Here is a 7,631-nt window from a genome sequence, read left to right as displayed (position 1 = left end):
GGGCATGATAGAATTTGTTTCGTTAACAAATTAAGATCTTTGCGCAAGTTAATTAAAGAGTGGAACATTAATTGCTTTGGCAATTTGAATTCCAGACTGGTGGCTGCTCAAACTTCAGTCGAAGCTTTAGAGTTGATGGCTGATTCTCGGCCTCTATCCGAACAAGAAATGGCTGATCTTGCTACTGTGCGCAGTGAATTCAATTTGGTTACAAAACAGCAGGATTCTCTCTGGCATCAAAAGTCTAGATTAAACTGGCATGTTTTTGGAGATCGGAACTCTAAATTCTTTCACACTGTTGCCTCAGTTCATTCTAGGAACAATCATATTTCTGAATTGATTGTGGATAACCAGCGTTTCAACACTCCAGAGACCATTAAACTTAATGTTCAGTTGTACTACCAGAATTTATTCAAGCAGCATGCTTCTCCGGATTACTCTCTGGACTCTATGCCGATTAATAGCTTGACAGAGGACCAAGCTGCGAGTCTCACCAAAATCTTTACTGAGGAAGAAGTCCACCTTACTTTACTTGGTTGTGATGATAACAAAGCTCCAGGACCTGACGGTTTTAATTATTTTTTCTACAAGAAAGCTTGGAAAATAATAAAACATGACATTCTCAACCTCTTTTTCAGGTTCCATCGATCCGGTTCTTTTCCTGCAGGCTTGAACACAGCTTTTTTGGTCCTCATCCCAAAGTCAAAAGGAGCCACCGACATTAAAAACTTCCGCCCTATCAGTCTAATTAATGGAGTGTTTAAATTGCTCTCCAAGGTGTTGGCTAACAGGTTATCTCTCTTCCTTCCTCAGCTTATTTCAGAAAACCAATTTGGTTTTATTAAGGGTAGGAATATCCATGACTGCCATATGATTGCGACTGAATTGATTCACCTAGTTCACAGCCGTAAAGAGCAAGCTTTTCTTATTAAACTCGACTTTAAGAAGGCTTTTGATTCGATCTCTTGGGATTTTGTTTTGAAAATGCTTACTAGAATGAATTTTAATGACACTTGGATTACTTGGATTTCCTCTTTCTTTAAGTCGTCCCAGTTATCGGTCCTTGTGAATGGCAGCCCTAGTAAGAATTTTTCTATGCACAGGGGAGTAAGACAGGGCGATCCTATTTCTCCTATGCTCTTTGTTCTTGCAGTTGAAGGTCTTAAAGCTTTATTTGTGAAAGCGGTTGAGTTGGGTCTTTTAGATGGTATTCATGTGGATGGTTATGCAGAACCTATTTCTATCCTGCAATTTGCAGATGATACGCTATTGTTTGTGCCAAAGGATATGGAGATGATAAGGAATTTACTTCGGATTCTTAGATGCTTCGAGCTTGTGTCCGGTCTGGAAATAAATTATCACAAATCTTCAATCATTGGTATTAATATGGATGACTCGTCTCTGAATGAAACTTCCTCTATTCTGAACTGCAAAATTGAAGAACTACCAATTTCATACCTCGGGCTACCTCTCTCCTTAAAGCCTGTTAAAGCTAAACTTTGGGATCCGGTCCTTAGTAACTTTTCTTCTCAGCTAGCAGGATGGAAAGGGAATTTATTATCCCCGGCCGGTCGGCTTACTTTGATTAAATCGGTTCTTTGTAGCCTTCCTGTTTATTATCTTTGCTCTTTTAGCGTTCCTATTTCAGTTGCCAATTCTTTTGAGCGCTCGATGCGTCGATTTTTATGGAAAGGATCATATTCTACTATGGGTTTTAGTAAAGTTTCATGGGATGATGTCTGTTTGCCGTTTGCGGATGGTGGTCTGAATTTAACTCCTATAAAACTCAGAAATCAAAGTTTACTTTTGAAGTGGGTTTGGAGATTTATGAATTCTGATCAGAATTCTCTTTGGTTCCTCGTTGTTTCTTCTAGTTCTAATCTCAAAAATTGGTTCGATATTGAGAATAATGATGTCTGGGGGCTGTCTCATTTGTGGAAAGGTATTTATTCAGTTTGTGTCAAGAACAATGAGGTCTGGAGGTCGTTCAATTCGAAGTTGATTATCAAACCCGGTATTGGTTCAGCAGCTCGCTTTTGGCATGATAATTGGGCTGTCAACACAGCTCTTCACGCTCTTTACCCTGAGCTTTACGTTCTTAGTCGCAACAAGCTTTGTTCCATAGCTGATTTATACGACTTGGAGCAGCATTCCTTCAAATTCACCTGGCAGCGTCGGCTTCGTGTAGGAGAACAGTCCCAGTTTCAACGGCTTCAGCAGCACATTGACGGCATCCTTTCAGCAAACAGTCACGACATAGATACTTTTGCTTGGAGTGGCAGGTCCTACTCAGCAGCGGGTTTTGTTTCTCTGAGACATCTTTCAGTTTTGCGGGAAGATAATTCTTTTGGCAGGTTTTGGAAATTCAAGCTACCTCCACGTATCAATTTCTTCATGTGGTTACTAGCGAGAGATAGGTTATCTTCAAATGCCGTATTGATTCGTCGAAGAATTCCTTTAATTAATTCTTCTTGTTTGTTTTGCTTGGAAGAGGAGACGAGTATCCACATCATTCTTCATTGCCGGTTTGCATGGCTTACTTGGAATGGGATCTTGAACAGATGTAATCTTCTTTGGGTTGTCCCGGACACTATTCATAATTTCTTCGATGCTTGGAGTAGCTTATCTAACAGGAAATATCGAAATCTATGGCAAACAATTTGGTTTTTCGTTATTTGGGAGCTGTGGAAAGCGAGAAACAGGAGAATATTCAGCAATGATACGGTGGACGTCGATTCTCTAGCTTATTCGTCTATTTGCAAAGCGGTTCTTTTCTACAAGGACTACAACAAGGGTTTTGATTATTTAGCTAATGATGTTTATAGAAATTTAATTTTCTTCTGTAATTATTCGTAGCTCTGTCTTTCTCGCAAAGACTTTTTGCCTTCCACTGCTTTGTGGTTGAGCTAATTCAATAATCATTTATCCAAAAAAAAAAGTAATAAATACTATGAATTAAAAAAAATTCAAATATGATAAATATTATGGACTGAAGGGAATATATCTTTAGTACTTTCATAGCAGTTATTGATATAATTATTCATTATACCTTTTCATTTTAATATCATATCACCGGGACTTTGAACATTTACAAATTTTAATATCATATCCCCATGACTTTGAACATTTACACAAGATTTATATTTAAATAAAATAATGATCATATGAACTAAAAGAATATTCAAAACCAAATATTTATAATGATAAGCTTCGTTTTCTTGTCCTAAAAAGAAATTTTATGTACCTTTCATTGACAACAATCATCTACCAAATATTTATAATGATAAACTATGTTAATTCTCATAGTTTTCTTTTATGAATATTTATTCTCATAGTTGCAGCCGGTTGTTTACTTGCGGCCATTCACAACCTCTGAGTTTCATAGTAATTTCCCTAAGGATTATGATTAGATGCAAACTAAAATATATGCATAACATATATAATATATATACGAATCTGTCAACTCTGTCAACATCAGATGATACAAAATTACTAATTTTTTCTCAAGAATTAATGTCTAAACGCGGAGCTTCAGTCTTCATATATATTTTCGTATGTTTCGCTGGTAACTACAGAGAGCGATCTGATTCCGGTGACTTCGATTGCTCGATAAGGTGTGCTTGAATTCTATCTCTAGCTTTTCTTTCTACGAGTCTTCTCTAATATGTATATGTATGTTTTCCTTTATTTCTCTTTCTGTTATTCTTTTTCATTTTAGTTATATGATTTGTGTTATCTTGTAGGCAAAACAAATTCATAAAATTCACAACTATGATGAAATTGATTATATATCTGTCAAATTACTTTTTAAAAGGTTTATTATAATTATATCTATTTTCGAATGAAACCACTTTTAAAATTTGAACTTTTGCATTTTTAATCAATTACGACCTACTCTTTTTAACGATGTAAATATTTGAATTTTAAAAGAGATTTGCTTCGAAAATAGACACAATTGCGATAAACTTTTCAAATTAAAAAAAATTATAAAATCAAAAAATTTAGTCGCGATTGATAAAAATGTAAAGATTTAAGGGTTAGAAGGTAATTGAAAAAAAGGGATATAATTCACCATCTTAATTTTTTTTATATGAGATATTTTACCATAATTGAAGAAAAAGAATAATTATAAGTTTATTGACAATAACATAGAAGGTAATTGGAGTATAATTTTTTTACCATAAAAATGCTTATATATTTTTTTTTAACAGTTTGCAGGAATTCAGAAGGTGATTAATAATGGACGAGACATTGAATGAACTTGAAAAAATGCATGCTGACGCAAAGAACGATATAGCAAAAGCTACAATTGAAAAAATGATTGTCGTTGAAAAGGTTCGTATTGAATATACGGCAACATTACATGTAATGTGCTTTGCTATTATTTTATAATTTTTCTCCTGCATAGATAACATCATATTGAAATAAGTTATTTATTATTCAAAGGCCTAATTACTTAAAAAAAACTCACCTTAAACTTTTTTTCTCGTTTATACTCTGATCTTGTAAAAAAGTCATTTATAATCAATTTTGAATTTTTAGATTTCATCTCTATCCAATACAAAAATATAATTGACAATTTAATAATTTAAAGGATGAAAAAGTTAAAAACAATTATATAAAATGTTATATCATACGTCTAATTAGTATATAAACATAAATTAAAGGATTATTTTAAACTTTTTTTTAAGTGAAAAGAGACAATTTTAGTGCTTTTGGGTAGAGATGAAACCTAAAAACCTAAAATTGGGTACTTGATTTTTTAACATAGTCAGGATATAAATAAAAAACAAGTTTAAAGTGGGAGTTTTTTAAATAATTAAGCCTTATTCAAAACATTAAATTTATAAAACTTCCGAGTGGCTTTTAAAATTATATTCATAAAACAATTCAAGAAATCAATTTTCAAAATATTGTGTGTAAAAATTACATAATAAAATAATTATTTTGTTTACTCTTTATAGGCAAAGTTATCAGGACAAACATTGGAGAACGTTTTGCATAACCTTACACGCGTGCAAAAACTAACTATAAATTTTGATGGCAAACTTAAAGAGGAATATCGCCTAACAAAAGATGTACAAGATATTTTGAGGTATACTTTCAAAAAAGTCTTGTTTAATAAAAGTAAAATAATTTTATTTACTGACAATTATAACTAAATTCATAGAAATACCTCAAAAAATAATTTATACAGTCCATAAACCTTTGGAATTAATATTGATGATTATATTTAACCTTTAATTAAAAAATTGCTTATGCGGACACACCTCCTTTTCTTAAAAATGTTTTATGCATACTCATTTCGTCTGGAATCCGTCGCTAAATTATTTTAGCGACGGGAAACAAGCGTTTAGCGACGAAATTATTTGTCGCTAAATGCCTATTTTTAATAGTGTTTATTGGACCCAATATGCATATTTGTGCGCGCGCTTTGTGTGTTAACACAATTTCAAAAGAGATTAAGTAGACTGTCGAAACGTTAGGCTCCAGCCTTTTTTATATTATAACTAAGTCACCAGCAGAATTGCTTCTTGGACCTCCAAAAGCCTATCTTATGCAGGAAGACTGCAGCTGATCAACACTGTACTTCTAAGTATGCATATATACTGGTGCATGGTTTTCATTTTGCCAAAAGCAGTGATTAAAGGAGTTGAAGCTGTTTGTAGAAAATTCTTGTGGTATGGAAATAATAGCAATAGAAATGGTGGTTTGGTAAGCTGGAAATTCATCAGTTCTGGCAAGTGTTATGGAGGGTTGGGTATAAAACCAATTTCAGTTTGGAATATTGCTGCTGTTTCAAAACACATATGGGAGTTAGTGAGTGAAAAACCAGCTCTGTGGACTAAATGGGTGATTACTAATAAGCTAAAGCATCTTAGCTTCTGGGGGTTAACTAAACCTCATGACAGCTCCTGGTCCTGGAATAATCTGTTAAAGATTAGGCCTCTTATAAAGCACATGTTTGATTACAAGCTTGGTAATGGGACAAAATTTAACTTCTGGTATGACCCTTGGTTGAGTGGAGAATCCATGGTAGATAAATTCCCAAATATTTGTATTAAAGATACTGAGGTGAAGAAAGATATAAAGGTGGCTAATCTGTGGAGAAGTAACAGATGGAGGCTTCCTGATCCAATTGATGACCAGACCCTAAATGCTTGGGAGTTTATTCAAGAAAATATCAGAATTAGCACTGATGAGGATAAAATTACTTGGAAGGCTCAGAAGAATGGAGTCTTTACTATCAGAAGTGCTTGGAAAAGCTTGATTCCAGAGCAAAACAAGGTTAGTTGGCATGCTCTGGTTTGGAATTCTGGAATGATTCCCAGATTCTCTTTTATTACCTGGTTAGCTATTCTAGGTAGATTGCAAACTAAAGATAAGCTAGCTAGATGGAGAGTCATCAACTCTGATGTGTGTTCCATGTGCAATAGTTGTGCTGAGAGTATTGAGCATCTCTTTTTTGATTGTCCTATTGCTGCTGATGTTTGGAGTAAAGTGTTGAGTACTCTGGAGATACATAGGCAGGCATATAGCTGGAGAAGGGAGGTGAGTTTTTTCACTAGAAGAACTAAAGGGAAAACCAGACAAGCTAAAGTTAGGAAGTTGTGGTTTTGTGCAGCAGTGTATCACATTTGGTACGCAAGGAATGAAATTGTTTTCAACCAGAATGCCATATCAGCAGATAATATTTTCAGCAGAATGAGAAGAGCAATTGAGGCAAAGATGGCTTAATTCTGTGCAGTTGTTTGTGCTTGCTGAGTCTTGACTTAATTTGGTAGTTTGCTGTTTGCCTGTTGCCAGGCTCTGATGTATTTTGTTTTGTATTTTAGAACCAGTTAGCCTGCGTGTAGGGCTTTGAGGTTTTGGGCTTGGCCTGTGTTTTCTGGGTCTTTTTTCAGCATTAATAAAAGGGCTTTTTACACAATCAACCAACATTGGCTAAATCTTTACTTTTATACGGGTCATATTTTCAGCTATCTAAACTACCATGTGCGGACACAATTCTTACTTTTATACGGATTGTATATATTCAACCCTAATAATAGAGACATCATAATTTCACTTTTTTTCTCTCTCCTCATTTTCAATTCTCTCTTCCTCTCAACTCAATTTTCTCTCTCTTCACTCATGTTTCTTTCTTTCACTCTCAGGTCACCTCTTTTTTACCGTTCTCCGCCGTCTTCCGCTGAGTCGTCCTTTATTCCTCCGCTCCTCCGTCATCGTTCTCATCATCGTCTTCTTCGTCATCTTCGCCAACAATATCATCTCCTCTACTCGTCGTCGTCATCTATTTGATTTCAGATCTACAATTTATTCATTATTCTTCTTCTTCTTTTTTATTTTCATATCTACAATTTTTTACTGTTTTTTCACGATAAAACATGTATACAGATTATATTTAAAGAATATAATGCTGATTTCATGTTATGTAAAATAAATTTATAATTATATGGAATAATTTTTTGTTATTTCTTCATTTTGTTTTTGTGTTTGGTTGTATTTTTGTGTTTATTTATTCTGCAGCTCGTTTTTTTTTATAATGGTTGATTACTAAATTATTATAATGTTACAGTGTTGTTGATTTGTTGTTGATTTTGTGTTGATAATCAGTTGGTATTACTTGA

The 7,631-nt window shown here is 34.0% G+C and overlaps 1 long non-coding RNA gene across 1 annotated transcript; it reads left to right on the top strand.

Moving 5' to 3' along the window:
- Positions 1 to 3,350: 3,350 nt before the first annotated feature.
- Positions 3,351 to 5,262, top strand: LOC130015157 (uncharacterized). The gene is made up of 3 exons (XR_008790176.1): positions 3,351 to 3,614; positions 4,212 to 4,335; positions 4,965 to 5,262. It is a non-coding gene; the product is annotated as an uncharacterized LOC130015157 (long non-coding RNA).
- The last annotated feature ends 2,369 nt before the right edge of the window (positions 5,263 to 7,631 follow it).

The sequence above is a fragment of the Mercurialis annua genome, linkage group LG2, assembly GCF_937616625.2.
Source record: "Mercurialis annua linkage group LG2, ddMerAnnu1.2, whole genome shotgun sequence".
Taxonomy (NCBI): Eukaryota; Viridiplantae; Streptophyta; class Magnoliopsida; order Malpighiales; family Euphorbiaceae; genus Mercurialis; species Mercurialis annua.
This window is presented reverse-complemented; position numbering and strand designations above follow the sequence as displayed.